The sequence below is a fragment of the Rhipicephalus microplus genome, unplaced genomic scaffold (genome assembly GCF_043290135.1).
Source record: "Rhipicephalus microplus isolate Deutch F79 unplaced genomic scaffold, USDA_Rmic scaffold_470, whole genome shotgun sequence".
In the NCBI taxonomy this organism is placed as follows: Eukaryota; Metazoa; Arthropoda; class Arachnida; order Ixodida; family Ixodidae; genus Rhipicephalus; species Rhipicephalus microplus.
In genome coordinates, this window is record NW_027465033.1 from 30,001 (window position 1) to 46,425 (window position 16,425).

The window sequence follows — 16,425 nt, forward strand, 5'->3', positions numbered from 1 at the left end:
ACGGTTTGCCACCGCACACCAAAATGCCGATCCGGCTGCCTACTTTAGCCAACAGGTGGAGCCAGGCGCGCCGTACTTGCGCGGCACTTCCCACGTCCACCGAAGTCGGTGCCAAGGACCACTTTCGGCGCCGGAGCCGCGTACGAGCCTACTCGAGGCGGAAGAACGAAGCCAGCAAGGGCCTGGCCGCAAGTGCGTTCAATTGTCGGGACGTCCAAGTCCCTCGTTCTTCCGTGCTTCCTCTTTCGGCAAGTCGTTGCGGCACCTTCCCAAAGCGCGCAGACCCGCTAATCGCGACGAGCGCGACGTGGCCGTGCCGCCTTTCCCTCGGCAGCAAGCAAAACGCCTGGCAACGTCGACGCTCCCCTAACCGCGATCTCGCACCGTGTTTCGTGTGGCGAATTCAAAAGCCGGCCGGCGCTGCTGCAACCATTACGGTCGGTACGCATACGCCGCGGAGGGCGGGACGGTCATCGGAGCGTGCGGTTCCTCCATCGAGTACTGCGCACCTCGGCCGTCGCATCGCCGTGCCATGACCGGCCGCGCGTCAACGCGAACCGGTGCCAGCGAGATCCCTCGCCTGCAAGAACCGACCGGCAGCCTCCGTCACCCGAGGACGCGGAGGCGCTTGCCGCGGACGGCGGGACGGTATGCACTGGTGCACAGCGGACCCGTCACATCGCCAGTTCCTTGACCGACCGCCGACGCTTGTGCCGTTCCTCTCGTACTTGGCAGTCGCCGCGCGATTGTCGGGTCTCGTTCTTGCACGCTCGAACGGTCGGGAGGGCACTCGGCTGGCGTTTCGGGAACGCGCAGCCTCGCCTTCTACCGACGTAACCACGACTCGCCGTTCGCGCTCCGCCGCTCCTGTTTACAGTACTAGGCGGTCCCGCAGCGGTCGGGTCGCGCATTTCGAGCGCTTCGAGCCACGGTGCAGTGGCGGGTCGAAAGCCGACCTATGAGTGCGTTGCGCCGTTTGTACCCGCGTCCGCCACCTGGCCGACCGTCCAAGGTCGCGGTGTTGGCGTCCGCTGGGCGCAACAATTTGTCACGGGGTGCCGCTCCACATTCAGGCAGCCCCGTGGGGAAAAGCCGACCCCGCGTCCAAACGGGGTCAGCGGCAGAAAGTGTCGGGCGCAGACGCAGCTGAGGCGCTCACCCTTCACAATCCGTTAATGATCCTTCCGCAGGTTCACCTACGGAAACCTTGTTACGACTTTTACTTCCTCTAAATGATCAAGTTTGGTCATCTTTCCAACAGACCGGCGCAACCGAAAGGCCGCGCCGGACATCGGTCCGAAGACCTCACTAAATCATTCAATCGGTAGTAGCGACGGGCGGTGTGTACAAAGGGCAGGGACGTAATCAACGCGAGCTTATGACTCGCGCTTACTGGGAATTCCTCGTTCAAGGGGAACAATTGCAAGCCCCTATCCCAATCACGAAAGAAGTTCCACGGGTTACCCAGTCTTTTCAGACAGGGATAAAGACACGCTGCTTCCTTCAGTGTAGCGCGCGTGCGGCCCCGGACATCTAAGGGCATCACAGACCTGTTATTGCTCTGTTTCGTGCGGCTAGGAGCCGCTTGTCCCTCTAAGAAGGTTGTAAGGTGCTGGGAACCCCGCACCTATTTAATAGGCTAGAGTCTCGTTCGTTATCGGAATTAACCAGACAAATCGCTCCACCAACTAAGAACGGCCATGCACCACCATCCACCGAATCAAGAAAGAGCTCTCAATCTGTCAATCCTCCCAGTGTCCGGGCCGGGTAAGTTTTCCCGTGTTGAGTCAAATTAAGCCGCAGGCTCCACTCCTGGTGGTGCCCTTCCGTCAATTCCTTTAAGTTTCAGCTTTGCAACCATACTTCCCCCGGAACCCAAATACTTTGGTTTCCCGGAAGCTGCCCGCCGAGTCATTTGAGTAACTCAGGCGGATCGCTGGTTGGCATCGTTTATGGTCAGAACTAGGGCGGTATCTGATCGCCTTCGAACCTCTGACTTTCGTTCTTGATCAATGAAAACATTCTTGGCAAATGCTTTCGCAGTAGTTCGTCTTGCGACGGTCCAAGAATTTCACCTCTAGCGCCGCAATACGAATGCCCCCGTCCGTCCCTCTTAATCATTACCTCGTATTCCAAAAACCAACAGAACAGAAACGAGGTCTTGTTCTATTATTCCATGCAAGTTTATTCAGGCGACTCGCCTGCGTTGAGCACTCTAATTTTTTCAAAGTAAAAGCACCGGCCATCTCGAGGCACACAATGAAGTGCACCAAGAAAGAACCGGCATGATGTTCAGTCCGAGCCGTCGCATCGGGTAGATGCACTACTCGTCTGGAACTGAGATCCAACTACGAGCTTTTTAACCGCAGCAGCTTTAGTATACGCTATTGGAGCTGGAATTACCGCGGCTGCTGGCACCAGACTTGCCCTCCAATTGATCCTCGTTAAAGGATTTAGAGTGTACTCATTTCAATTACGGGGCCTCAAAAGAGTCCCGTATTGTTATTTTTCGTCACTACCTCCCCGTGCCGGGAGTGGGTAATTTGCGCGCCTGCTGCCTTCCTTGGATGTGGTAGCCGTTTCTCAGGCTCCCTCTCCGGAATCGAACCCTGATTCTCCGTTACCCGTAACAACCATGGTAAGCAAGTAACCTACCATCGAAAGTTGATAAGGCAGACACTTGAAAGAAACGTCGCCGGCTCGTGGCCATGCGATCAGCACAAAGTTATCCAGAGTCACCACACAATACGGGCCGAAACCCGATCGATCTTGGTCTAATAAAAGCACCCGTTACCCAAAGGGCTCCAGGCTCACTGCATGTATTAGCTCTAGAATTGCCACAGTTATCCAAGTAGGAAGAAACGATCTAAGGAACCATAACTGATTTAATGAGCCATTCGCGGTTTCGCCTTATTTCGGCATGTACTTAGACATGCATGGCTTAATCTTTGAGACAAGCATATGATTACTGGCAGGATCAACCAGGTAATCGTTCGACTGCGCGTCCGTCCTCGCCCTCGGCGGGCCGGACGCAGTCTGTGTGCGGCGGAGGCCACCTTCAGGCGCCCCAACACGCTTATTTTGCACTCCGAGATGACGGCGTTCGAGCTCGCTACGGCACAACCTTCCCGAAAGACGAGTGGGAGCCGTGCGGCAAGAAGCACGTTCATGCTCGCTCTTTTTCGTTGCATCGACTCGGTCGCGCCGTGCGGGTTGCCCAAGCCCGCTGCACTGTCGGTGGACCGGCCGGAACTAGCAACGGAGCCGAGACTGCAAAGCCGCCAGACGACGGGTCACGCCCGCGTCTTCGGCGCTTTCGCATCTGAATCGCCCGAGGACGACACGGAACACACCTCGATATCGTGGTAAAACGGCACCGTCCGACAACCAGCCCCTAACGCATCAAGCGGATGAGGCTGCAGACGACTGCCGTGGATTCCCCTGGAGCAGACCCGAGGACACGCTTGACGAGGCCGAAGCCCGCCGCATATCAGACACCCGGTCGCTTTCGCGTACGCCGCTCACGAGAACCCCCACATAATAGCAGCGATAAGTACCCAGACCTCCTTGGGCCCTAATACGAGCGTACTCGAGAAAATTTCACCGCGGGTGTGCCCCGAAACGTGTGGCATGTTGAGCGTGCCACAAGTCTACGTCGCTCTCAAACCCGCCGAGGTCGTAGAATTTGCGACCCTACTCACGAAATTCCCACCGAGGATACGGCCGCAAACGTACCGCACCTTGGGTAGGCCACGAGTTTGTGCAACACTACGCTGACGGCACAGCACCGAGGTCGTGCGCGCACGCACGGGAAAATTCCGCCGCGGTTTCTGCCGAAAACGTGAGGCACCACGACTCTCCGCAAGTTCGCGTCGACTGCGAAAGACCGAAGTCGTGAACGACGTGTCCGCTACTCGCCGCCGACACGCTGGACACCAAACGTACAACGACTCGACGGCGTCGTAGAGGCCCACGACGCGGTTTTCCTTAACGACGTCTCGGCGTGGCACCGACAGGTTAGAACGGCCGACCAACGTTCCCTGTCCGCCGTTCGGCTCAGTCGAAGGGCTCGGCGACTTCGGCAACGCTGCGAAGCCGCACGGTGACGCACGCCATGTCCCCATTTTTTTTTTTCTTTCTGCGTCTGCCGGGGTGCCCCTATAATAGCAGCGATAAGCACCCAGACCGCCGTGGGTCGCTCGCCCCGGCTGACGTGGTTTTTCGTACTCCTGCGGCGGTCGCCGTCAAGCACGTCCAAATACGCTACTTTCGTGGGCGCATTCACGCTCTTTCGCTTCGCCGGAGTGCCAGCACTCACTCTGCCAAAAACGGCGAACATCCGAGCGGCGGTTCCCACTTTTGCGTCGGCGTCGCAAACCCCGCCCCGGCAGACGAGGTTTGCCGTACTCGTGCGACGGTGGCCGGCGGGCACGTCGAAAGACGCCGATATCGTGCGCGAATTGGCGCACCTTGGCTTCACCGGAGTGCCGCCACTGACTCCTCCAAAAACGGCGAAGATCCGAGCGGCGCTTCCCACTTTCGCATCGGCGTCCCGAACTCCGCCCCGGCTGACGCGGTTTACCGTACTCGTGCGACGGTCGCCGGCGAGCACGTGGAAAGACGCCGATATCGTGCCCGAATCGGCTCCGTTCGGCTTCGCCGGAGTGCCAGCACTGGCTCGGCGAAAGACGACGAACATCCGAGCGACGGTTCTCACTATTGCGTACGCGTCGCAAACCCCGCCCCGGCAGACGCACTTTGCCGTACTCGTGCGACGGTCGCCGGCGAGCACGTAGAAAGACGCCGATATCGTGCCGGAATCGGCCCCGTTTGGCTTCGCCGGAGTGCCAGCACTCACTCGGCCACAAACGGCGAACATCCGAGCGGCGGTTCCCACTTAGCCGTCGGCGTCCCGAACTCCGCCCCGGCAGACGCGGTTGCCGAGCTCGTGCGACTAGCGACCGCGAAGCCGTCTCGCGACGCCGCTTTCGTGCGCGGCTCCCACTGCGACCTGGGTCACCCGAGGTCGACGAGCAAAAAAGAATGTCGAAAAAAATTTTTTTTTTTTTTGCGTCTGCCGGGGTGCCCCTATAATAGCAGCGATAAGCACCCAGACCGCCATGGGTCGCTCGCCCCGGCTGACGTGGTTTTTCGTTTTCCTGCGGTGGTCGTCGTCAAGCACGTCCAAACACGCCACTTTCGTGGGCGCATTCGCGCTCTTTCGCTTCGCCGGAGTGCCAGCACTCACTCTGCCAAAAACGGCGAACATCCGAGCGGCGGTTCCCACTTTTGCGTCGGCGTCGCAAACCCCGCCCCGGCAGACGAGGTTTGCCGTACTCGTGCGACGGTGGCCGGCGGGCACGTCGAAAGACGCCGATATCGTGCGCGAATTGGCGCACCTTGGCTTCACCGGAGTGCCGCCACTGACTCCTCCAAAAACGGCGAAGATCCGAGCGGCGCTTCCCACTTTCGCATCGGCGTCCCGAACTCCGCCCCGGCTGACGCGGTTTACCGTACTCGTGCGACGGTCGCCGGCGAGCACGTGGAAAGACGCCGATATCGTGCCCGAATCGGCTCCGTTCGGCTTCGCCGGATTGCCAGCACTGGCTCGGCGAAAGACGACGAACATCCGAGCGACGGTTCTCACTATTGCGTACGCGTCGCAAACCCCGCCCCGGCAGACGCACTTTGCCGTACTCGTGCGACGGTCGCCGGCGAGCACGTAGAAAGACGCCGATATCGTGCCGGAATCGGCCCCGTTTGGCTTCGCCGGAGTGCCAGCACTCACTCGGCCACAAACGGCGAACATCCGAGCGGCGGTTCCCACTTAGCCGTCGGCGTCCCGAACTCCGCCCCGGCAGACGCGGTTGCCGAGCTCGTGCGACTAGCGACCGCGAAGCCGTCTCGCGACGCCGCTTTCGTGCGCGGCTCCCACTGCGACCTGGGTCACCCGAGGTCGACGAGCAAAAAAGAATGTCGAAAAAAATTTTTTTTTTTTTTTTTGCGTCTGCCGGGGTGCCCCTATAATAGCAGCGATAAGCACCCAGACCGCCATGGGTCGCTCGCCCCGGCTGACGTGGTTTTTCGTTTTCCTGCGGTGGTCGTCGTCAAGCACGTCCAAACACGCCACTTTCGTGGGCGCATTCGCGCTCTTTCGCTTCGCCGGAGTGCCAGCACTCACTCTGCCAAAAACGGCGAACATCCTAGTGGCGGTTCCCACTTTTGCGTCGGCGTCGCCAACCCCGCCCCGGCATACGCGGTTTGCCGTACTCGTGCGGCGGTGGCCGGCGGGCACGTCGAAAGACACCGATATCGTGCGCGAGTCGATGCTTCTTGGTCTCGCAGGAGGGCCGCCACTCACTCCTGCAAAAACGGCGAAGATCCGAGCGGCGCTTCCCACTTTTTCGTCGGCGTCGCAAACCTCGCCCCGGCAGACGCGCTTTGCCGTACTCGTGCGACGGTCGCCGGCGAGCACGTCGAAATACGCCGATATCGTGCCCGAATCGGCCCCGTTTCGCTTCGCCGGAGTGCCAGCACTCGCTCGGCCAAAGACGACGAACATCCGAGCGACGGTTCCCACTATTGCGTACGCGTCGCGAACCCCGCCCCGGCAGACGCGGTTTGCCGTACTCGTGCGGCGGTGGCCGGCGGGCACGTCGAAAGACGCCGATATCGTGCACGAATTGGCGCTCCTTGGCTTCACCGGAGTGCCAGCACTCACTCGGCCAAAAACGGCGAACATCCGAGCAGCGGTACCCACTTAGCCGTCGGCATCCCGAACTCCGCGCCGGCTGACGCGGTTGCCGAGCTCGTGCGACTAGCGACCGCGAACGCGTCTCGCGACGCCGCTTTCGTGCGCGGCTCCCATTGCGACCTGGGTTACCCGAGCTCGACCAGCAAAAAAGAAGGTCGAAAATTTTTTTTTTTTTTTCTGCGTCTGCCGGGGTGCCCCTATAATAGCAGCGATAAGCACCCAGACCGCCGTGTGTCGCTCGCCCCGGCTGACGTGGTTTTTCGTACTCCTGCAGCGGTCGCCGTCACGCACGTCCAAATACGCCACTTTCGTGGGCGCATTCGCGCTCTTTCGCGTCGCCGGAGTGCCAGCACTCACTCTGCCAAAAACGGCCAACATCCGAGCGGCGGTTCCCACTTTTGCGTCGGCGTCGTAAACCCCGCCCCGGCAGACGCGGTTTGCCCTACTCGTGCGACGGTCGCCGGCGAGCGCGTCGAAAGACGCCGATATCGTGCGCTAATTGGCGCTCCCTGGCTTCTCCGGAGTGCCGCCACTCACTCCTCCAAAAACGGCGAAGATCCGAGCGGCGTTCTCCACTTTCGCATCGGCGTCCCGAACTCCGCCCGGGCTGACGCGGTTTACCGTACTCGTGCGACGGTCGCCGGCGGGCACGTCGAAAGACGCCGATATCGTGCCGTAATCGGCCCCGTTTGGCTTCGCCCGTGTGCCAGCACTCACTCGGCCAAAAACGGCGAACATCCGAGCAGCGTTTCCCACTTTCGCATCGGCGTCCCGAAGCCCGCCCCGGCAGACGCGGTTTGCCCTACTCGAGCGACGGTCGCCGGCGATCACGTCGAAAGGCGCCGAATTCGTGCACGAATCGATGCTTCTTGGTCTCGCAGGAGGGCCGCCACTCACTCCTGCAAAAACGGCGAAGATCCGAGTTGCGCTTCCCACTTTTTCGTCGGCGTCCCGAACTACGCCCCGGCTGACGCGGTTTACCGTACTCGTGCGACGGTCGCCGGCGGGCACTTCAAAATACGCCGATTTCGTGGGCGCATTCACGCTGTTTCGCTTCCCCGGAGTGCCAACACTCACTCTGCCGAAAGCGGCGATCATCCGAGCGGCGGTTCCCACTTTTGCGTCGGCTTCGCAAACGGCGCCCCGGCAGACGCGCTCGTGCGACGTACTCGTGCGACGGTCGCCGGCGAGCACGTCGAAAGACGCCGATATCGTGCTCGAATCGACCCCGTTTCGCTTCGCCGGAGTGCTGCCAGTCACGGCGCAGAAAACGGCGAACAAGTGTTTTTTTTTTTTTTTTTCCTAGAATTTGTGTTATAGAAGGCACATTTGATATCGGACGATAATTTTCAACTTTATCACGCGCACCGATTTTCGTGTAGAGGTTTGCAAGTTTATGGGAATTTCTCCACTTGGAATAATGCGATTTAGTAGTACTACGAGAACTTCATGGATGTACTCAAGGGTACGGGGCAAGTCAGTTACGTCAACACCTGCAGATTTTTTACACTTCAAACTGAAAATTGTTGGTTGTGAGTCCTCGTGTGATATTAAAGGCCGATTCGCTAACACATAGAACAAAGAAAGAAAGGAAGAAAAAACGCCCGCGCTCGCTCAAGAAACCTGGGTTCGCAACAAGTGGCAACAACAAGCAACCGAGCGAGTGCGCCAAAACCCGTGGCGGCCGAACAAACGCGAAGTCCCAACCGCGTCAGCCGGGGCGGCACGGGACAGGAAAAATCACTTCAGCCGGGGCGGCGGGGCACCGAATAAACCTCGTCACCTCGTCGCAGGATAAAAGAGGAAACAAAAAGTCTAAACAGCGTCTGCTGGAGCGAATGCGTAATAAAACAACAACAACAACAAAAAAAAAAAACACCCGCGCTCAAGAAGTCTGCAATCACCACAAAAGGCGACTGTGACCGAGCAGCGTCAGCCGGGGCCGTGCGGAAACGGAAAAACCGCGACTACCGGGGCGTCGAGGCACCGAAAAATCCACTTCAGCCGCGGCGAAAAAAAAAAACAAAAAGAAAGACGGAGGGGGGGGGGGGGAACCACGTCTGCCGGGGCGAAGGAAAAAAAAAAAACGCGTCTGCCGGGGCGAGCCCGGGTGCGGCACCACCGGGAAAACTGTGGCAAACAGACATGGCGATCGAGTGAGTGGGCCGCCAGCCAGGCTCAGCCAAAAAGTGCAAAGTCCGAACTGCGTCAGCCGGGGCGGCAAAAACCACGTCAGCCGGGGCGGCGCAAAAAACCGCGTCTGCCGGGGCGGCACGAAACCGCGTCAGCCGGGGCGGCGCGAAAACTGCGTCAGCCGGGGCGAAAGAAAAAAAAAAAAAAAACGCGTCTGCCGGGGCGAGCCCGGGTGCGGCACCACCGGGAAAACTGTGGCAAACAGACATGGCGATCGAGTGAGTGGGCCGCCAGCCAGGCACAGCCGAAAAGTGCAAAGTCCGAACCGTGTCAGCCGGGGCGGCAAAAAACCGCGTCAGCCGGGGCGGCGCAAAAAACCGCGTCTGCCGGGGCGGCACGAAACCGCGTCTGCCGGGGCGGCGCGAAAACTGCGTCAGCCGGGGCGAGCCCGGGTGCGGCACCACCGGGAAAACTGTGGCAAACAGACATGGCGATCGAGTGAGTGGGCCGCCAGCCAGGCTCAGCCAAAAAGTGCCAAGTCCGAACTGCGTCAGCCGGGGCGGCAAAAAACCGCGTCAGCCGGGGCGGCGCAAAAAACCGCGTCTGCCGGGGCGGCGCGAAAACCGCGTCTGCCGGGGCGGCGCGAAAACTGCGTCAGCCGGGGCGAAAGAAAAAAAAAACGCGTCTGCCGGGGCGAGCCCGGGTGCGGCACCACCGGGAAAACTGTGGCAAACAGACATGGCGATCGAGTGAGTGGGCCGCCAGCAAGGCTCAGCCAAAAAGTGCTAAGTCCGAACTGCGTCAGCTGGGGCGGCAAAAAACCGCGTCTGCCGGGGCGGCACGAAACCGCGTCAGCCGGGGCGGCGCGAAAACCGCGTCTGCCGGGGCGGCACGAAACCGCGTCAGCCGGGGCGGCGCGAAAACTGCGTCAGCCGGGGCGAGCCCGGGTGCGGCACCACCGGGAAAACTGTGGCAAACAGACATGGCGATCGAGTGAGTGGGCCGCCAGCCAGGCACAGCCGAAAAGTGCTAAGTCCGAACTGCGTCAGCCGGGGCGGCAAAAACCGCGTCAGCCGGGGCGGCGCGAAAACCGCGTCTGCCGGGGCGGCACGAAACCGCGTCAGCCGGGGCGGCGCGAAAACTGCGTCAGCCGGGGCGAGCCCGGGTGCGGCACCACCGGGAAAACTGTGGCTAACAGACATGGCGATCGAGTGAGTGGGCCACCAGCCAGGCTCAGCCAAAAAGTGCTAAGTCCGAACTGCGTCAGCCGGGGCGGCAAAAACCGCGTCAGCCGGGGCGGCGCAAAAAACCGCGTCTGCCGGGGCGGCACGAAACCGCGTCAGCCGGGGCGGCGCGAAAACTGCGTCAGCCGGGGCGAAAGAAAAAAAAAAAACGCGTCTGCCGGGGCGAGCCCGGGTGCGGCACCACCGGGAAAACTGTGGCAAACAGACATGGCGATCGAGTGAGTGGGCCGCCAGCCAGGCACAGCCGAAAAGTGCCAAGTCCGAACTGCGTCAGCCGGGGCGGCAAAAAACCGCGTCAGCCGGGGCGGCGCAAAAAACCGCGTCTGCCGGGGCGGCACGAAACCGCGTCAGCCGGGGCGGCGCGAAAACTGCGTCAGCCGGGGCGAGCCCGGGTGCGGCACCACCGGGAAAACTGTGGCAAACAGACATGGCGATCGAGTGAGTGGGCGCCAGCCAGGCTCAGCCAAAAAGTGCCAAGTCCGAACTGCGTCAGCCGGGGCGGCGCAAAAAACCGCGTCTGCCGGGGCGGCGCGAAAACCGCGTCTGCCGGGGCGGCGCGAAAACTGCGTCAGCCGGGGCGAAAGAAAAAAAAAACGCGTCTGCCGGGGCGGCAAAAAACCGCGTCTGCCGGGGCGGCACGAAACCGCGTCAGCCGGGGCGGCGCGAAAACCGCGTCTGCCGGGGCGGCACGAAACCGCGTCAGCCGGGGCGAGCCCGGGTGCGGCACCACCGGGAAAACTGTGGCAAACAGACATGGCGATCGAGTGAGTGGGCCGCCAGCCAGGCACAGCCGAAAAGTGCTAAGTCCGAACTGCGTCAGCCGGGGCGGCAAAAACCGCGTCAGCCGGGGCGGCGCAAAAACCGCGTCTGCCGGGGCGAATGAAAAAAAAACAAAGAAAAAAGCCCGCGCTTAATCAAAAGAAAACAAAGAAAAAAGCTTGCGCTTAATCAAAAGAAAACAAACAAAAAAAGTTCGCGCTTAAGCCTGGCGGTGGAACCACCGGGGCAAACAGACCTGGCGATCGAGTGAGTGGGCCGCCAGCCGGGGTGAGCCAAAAAGTGCAAAGTCGGAACCGCGTCAGCCGGGGCGGCGCGAAAACCGCGTCAGCCGGGGCGGCGCAAAAACTGCGTCAGCCGGGGCGGCACGGAAAAACGAAAACCGCGTCAGCCGGGGCGGCACGGAAAAACGAAAACCACGTCAGCCGGGGCGACATCAAAATGAGGAAAAAAAAAAAAACTGCCTTAGGACACCTGCGTACACTTTCATGCGTTTGGGCATATCTCTCTGTAACACGCGCGCCCCTCGTTACGCGCGGCACTCTGTTTTCTCCGACACCCATATTTCGGCGGCATGTGGCAAGACGCCGATATCGTGCGCGAATTGGCGCACCTTGGCTTCACCGGAGTGCCGCCACTGACTCCTCCAAAAACGGCGAAGATCCGAGCGGCGCTTCCCACTTTCGCATCGGCGTCCCGAACTCCGCCCCGGCTGACGCGGTTTACCGTACTCGTGCGACGGTCGCCGGCGAGCACGTGGAAAGACGCCGATATCGTGCCCGAATCGGCTCCGTTCGGCTTCGCCGGAGTGCCAGCACTGGCTCGGCGAAAGACGACGAACATCCGAGCGACGGTTCTCACTATTGCGTACGCGTCGCAAACCCCGCCCCGGCAGACGCACTTTGCCGTACTCGTGCGACGGTCGCCGGCGAGCACGTAGAAAGACGCCGATATCGTGCCGGAATCGGCCCCGTTTGGCTTCGCCGGAGTGCCAGCACTCACTCGGCCACAAACGGCGAACATCCGAGCGGCGGTTCCCACTTAGCCGTCGGCGTCCCGAACTCCGCCCCGGCAGACGCGGTTGCCGAGCTCGTGCGACTAGCGACCGCGAAGCCGTCTCGCGACGCCGCTTTCGTGCGCGGCTCCCACTGCGACCTGGGTCACCCGAGGTCGACGAGCAAAAAAGAATGTCGAAAAAAATTTTTTTTTTTTTTGCGTCTGCCGGGGTGCCCCTATAATAGCAGCGATAAGCACCCAGACCGCCATGGGTCGCTCGCCCCGGCTGACGTGGTTTTTCGTTTTCCTGCGGTGGTCGTCGTCAAGCACGTCCAAACACGCCACTTTCGTGGGCGCATTCGCGCTCTTTCGCTTCGCCGGAGTGCCAGCACTCACTCTGCCAAAAACGGCGAACATCCGAGCGGCGGTTCCCACTTTTGCGTCGGCGTCGCAAACCCCGCCCCGGCAGACGAGGTTTGCCGTACTCGTGCGACGGTGGCCGGCGGGCACGTCGAAAGACGCCGATATCGTGCGCGAATTGGCGCACCTTGGCTTCACCGGAGTGCCGCCACTGACTCCTCCAAAAACGGCGAAGATCCGAGCGGCGCTTCCCACTTTCGCATCGGCGTCCCGAACTCCGCCCCGGCTGACGCGGTTTACCGTACTCGTGCGACGGTCGCCGGCGAGCACGTGGAAAGACGCCGATATCGTGCCCGAATCGGCTCCGTTCGGCTTCGCCGGATTGCCAGCACTGGCTCGGCGAAAGACGACGAACATCCGAGCGACGGTTCTCACTATTGCGTACGCGTCGCAAACCCCGCCCCGGCAGACGCACTTTGCCGTACTCGTGCGACGGTCGCCGGCGAGCACGTAGAAAGACGCCGATATCGTGCCGGAATCGGCCCCGTTTGGCTTCGCCGGAGTGCCAGCACTCACTCGGCCACAAACGGCGAACATCCGAGCGGCGGTTCCCACTTAGCCGTCGGCGTCCCGAACTCCGCCCCGGCAGACGCGGTTGCCGAGCTCGTGCGACTAGCGACCGCGAAGCCGTCTCGCGACGCCGCTTTCGTGCGCGGCTCCCACTGCGACCTGGGTCACCCGAGGTCGACGAGCAAAAAAGAATGTCGAAAAAAATTTTTTTTTTTTTTTTGCGTCTGCCGGGGTGCCCCTATAATAGCAGCGATAAGCACCCAGACCGCCATGGGTCGCTCGCCCCGGCTGACGTGGTTTTTCGTTTTCCTGCGGTGGTCGTCGTCAAGCACGTCCAAACACGCCACTTTCGTGGGCGCATTCGCGCTCTTTCGCTTCGCCGGAGTGCCAGCACTCACTCTGCCAAAAACGGCGAACATCCTAGTGGCGGTTCCCACTTTTGCGTCGGCGTCGCCAACCCCGCCCCGGCATACGCGGTTTGCCGTACTCGTGCGGCGGTGGCCGGCGGGCACGTCGAAAGACACCGATATCGTGCGCGAGTCGATGCTTCTTGGTCTCGCAGGAGGGCCGCCACTCACTCCTGCAAAAACGGCGAAGATCCGAGCGGCGCTTCCCACTTTTTCGTCGGCGTCGCAAACCTCGCCCCGGCAGACGCGCTTTGCCGTACTCGTGCGACGGTCGCCGGCGAGCACGTCGAAATACGCCGATATCGTGCCCGAATCGGCCCCGTTTCGCTTCGCCGGAGTGCCAGCACTCGCTCGGCCAAAGACGACGAACATCCGAGCGACGGTTCCCACTATTGCGTACGCGTCGCGAACCCCGCCCCGGCAGACGCGGTTTGCCGTACTCGTGCGGCGGTGGCCGGCGGGCACGTCGAAAGACGCCGATATCGTGCACGAATTGGCGCTCCTTGGCTTCACCGGAGTGCCAGCACTCACTCGGCCAAAAACGGCGAACATCCGAGCAGCGGTACCCACTTAGCCGTCGGCATCCCGAACTCCGCGCCGGCTGACGCGGTTGCCGAGCTCGTGCGACTAGCGACCGCGAACGCGTCTCGCGACGCCGCTTTCGTGCGCGGCTCCCATTGCGACCTGGGTTACCCGAGCTCGACCAGCAAAAAAGAAGGTCGAAAATTTTTTTTTTTTTTTCTGCGTCTGCCGGGGTGCCCCTATAATAGCAGCGATAAGCACCCAGACCGCCGTGTGTCGCTCGCCCCGGCTGACGTGGTTTTTCGTACTCCTGCAGCGGTCGCCGTCACGCACGTCCAAATACGCCACTTTCGTGGGCGCATTCGCGCTCTTTCGCGTCGCCGGAGTGCCAGCACTCACTCTGCCAAAAACGGCCAACATCCGAGCGGCGGTTCCCACTTTTGCGTCGGCGTCGTAAACCCCGCCCCGGCAGACGCGGTTTGCCCTACTCGTGCGACGGTCGCCGGCGAGCGCGTCGAAAGACGCCGATATCGTGCGCTAATTGGCGCTCCCTGGCTTCTCCGGAGTGCCGCCACTCACTCCTCCAAAAACGGCGAAGATCCGAGCGGCGTTCTCCACTTTCGCATCGGCGTCCCGAACTCCGCCCGGGCTGACGCGGTTTACCGTACTCGTGCGACGGTCGCCGGCGGGCACGTCGAAAGACGCCGATATCGTGCCGTAATCGGCCCCGTTTGGCTTCGCCCGTGTGCCAGCACTCACTCGGCCAAAAACGGCGAACATCCGAGCAGCGTTTCCCACTTTCGCATCGGCGTCCCGAAGCCCGCCCCGGCAGACGCGGTTTGCCCTACTCGAGCGACGGTCGCCGGCGATCACGTCGAAAGGCGCCGAATTCGTGCACGAATCGATGCTTCTTGGTCTCGCAGGAGGGCCGCCACTCACTCCTGCAAAAACGGCGAAGATCCGAGTTGCGCTTCCCACTTTTTCGTCGGCGTCCCGAACTACGCCCCGGCTGACGCGGTTTACCGTACTCGTGCGACGGTCGCCGGCGGGCACTTCAAAATACGCCGATTTCGTGGGCGCATTCACGCTGTTTCGCTTCCCCGGAGTGCCAACACTCACTCTGCCGAAAGCGGCGATCATCCGAGCGGCGGTTCCCACTTTTGCGTCGGCTTCGCAAACGGCGCCCCGGCAGACGCGCTCGTGCGACGTACTCGTGCGACGGTCGCCGGCGAGCACGTCGAAAGACGCCGATATCGTGCTCGAATCGACCCCGTTTCGCTTCGCCGGAGTGCTGCCAGTCACGGCGCAGAAAACGGCGAACAAGTGTTTTTTTTTTTTTTTTTCCTAGAATTTGTGTTATAGAAGGCACATTTGATATCGGACGATAATTTTCAACTTTATCACGCGCACCGATTTTCGTGTAGAGGTTTGCAAGTTTATGGGAATTTCTCCACTTGGAATAATGCGATTTAGTAGTACTACGAGAACTTCATGGATGTACTCAAGGGTACGGGGCAAGTCAGTTACGTCAACACCTGCAGATTTTTTACACTTCAAACTGAAAATTGTTGGTTGTGAGTCCTCGTGTGATATTAAAGGCCGATTCGCTAACACATAGAACAAAGAAAGAAAGGAAGAAAAAACGCCCGCGCTCGCTCAAGAAACCTGGGTTCGCAACAAGTGGCAACAACAAGCAACCGAGCGAGTGCGCCAAAACCCGTGGCGGCCGAACAAACGCGAAGTCCCAACCGCGTCAGCCGGGGCGGCACGGGACAGGAAAAATCACTTCAGCCGGGGCGGCGGGGCACCGAATAAACCTCGTCACCTCGTCGCAGGATAAAAGAGGAAACAAAAAGTCTAAACAGCGTCTGCTGGAGCGAATGCGTAATAAAACAACAACAACAACAAAAAAAAAAAACACCCGCGCTCAAGAAGTCTGCAATCACCACAAAAGGCGACTGTGACCGAGCAGCGTCAGCCGGGGCCGTGCGGAAACGGAAAAACCGCGACTACCGGGGCGTCGAGGCACCGAAAAATCCACTTCAGCCGCGGCGAAAAAAAAAAACAAAAAGAAAGACGGAGGGGGGGGGGGGAACCACGTCTGCCGGGGCGAAGGAAAAAAAAAAAACGCGTCTGCCGGGGCGAGCCCGGGTGCGGCACCACCGGGAAAACTGTGGCAAACAGACATGGCGATCGAGTGAGTGGGCCGCCAGCCAGGCTCAGCCAAAAAGTGCAAAGTCCGAACTGCGTCAGCCGGGGCGGCAAAAACCACGTCAGCCGGGGCGGCGCAAAAAACCGCGTCTGCCGGGGCGGCACGAAACCGCGTCAGCCGGGGCGGCGCGAAAACTGCGTCAGCCGGGGCGAAAGAAAAAAAAAAAAAAAACGCGTCTGCCGGGGCGAGCCCGGGTGCGGCACCACCGGGAAAACTGTGGCAAACAGACATGGCGATCGAGTGAGTGGGCCGCCAGCCAGGCACAGCCGAAAAGTGCAAAGTCCGAACCGTGTCAGCCGGGGCGGCAAAAAACCGCGTCAGCCGGGGCGGCGCAAAAAACCGCGTCTGCCGGGGCGGCACGAAACCGCGTCTGCCGGGGCGGCGCGAAAACTGCGTCAGCCGGGGCGAGCCCGGGTGCGGCACCACCGGGAAAACTGTGGCAAACAGACA

General features: G+C 60.9%; 1 non-coding gene across 1 annotated transcript; it reads right to left on the bottom strand.

Annotated features, from left to right (window-relative positions):
• Nucleotides 1-1,173: 1,173 nt before the first annotated feature.
• On the bottom strand, nucleotides 1,174-2,988 carry LOC142794664 (small subunit ribosomal RNA). Its single transcript, XR_012892531.1, has one exon. It is a non-coding gene; the product is annotated as a small subunit ribosomal RNA (ribosomal RNA).
• Between the last annotated feature and the right edge of the window lie 13,437 nt (nucleotides 2,989-16,425).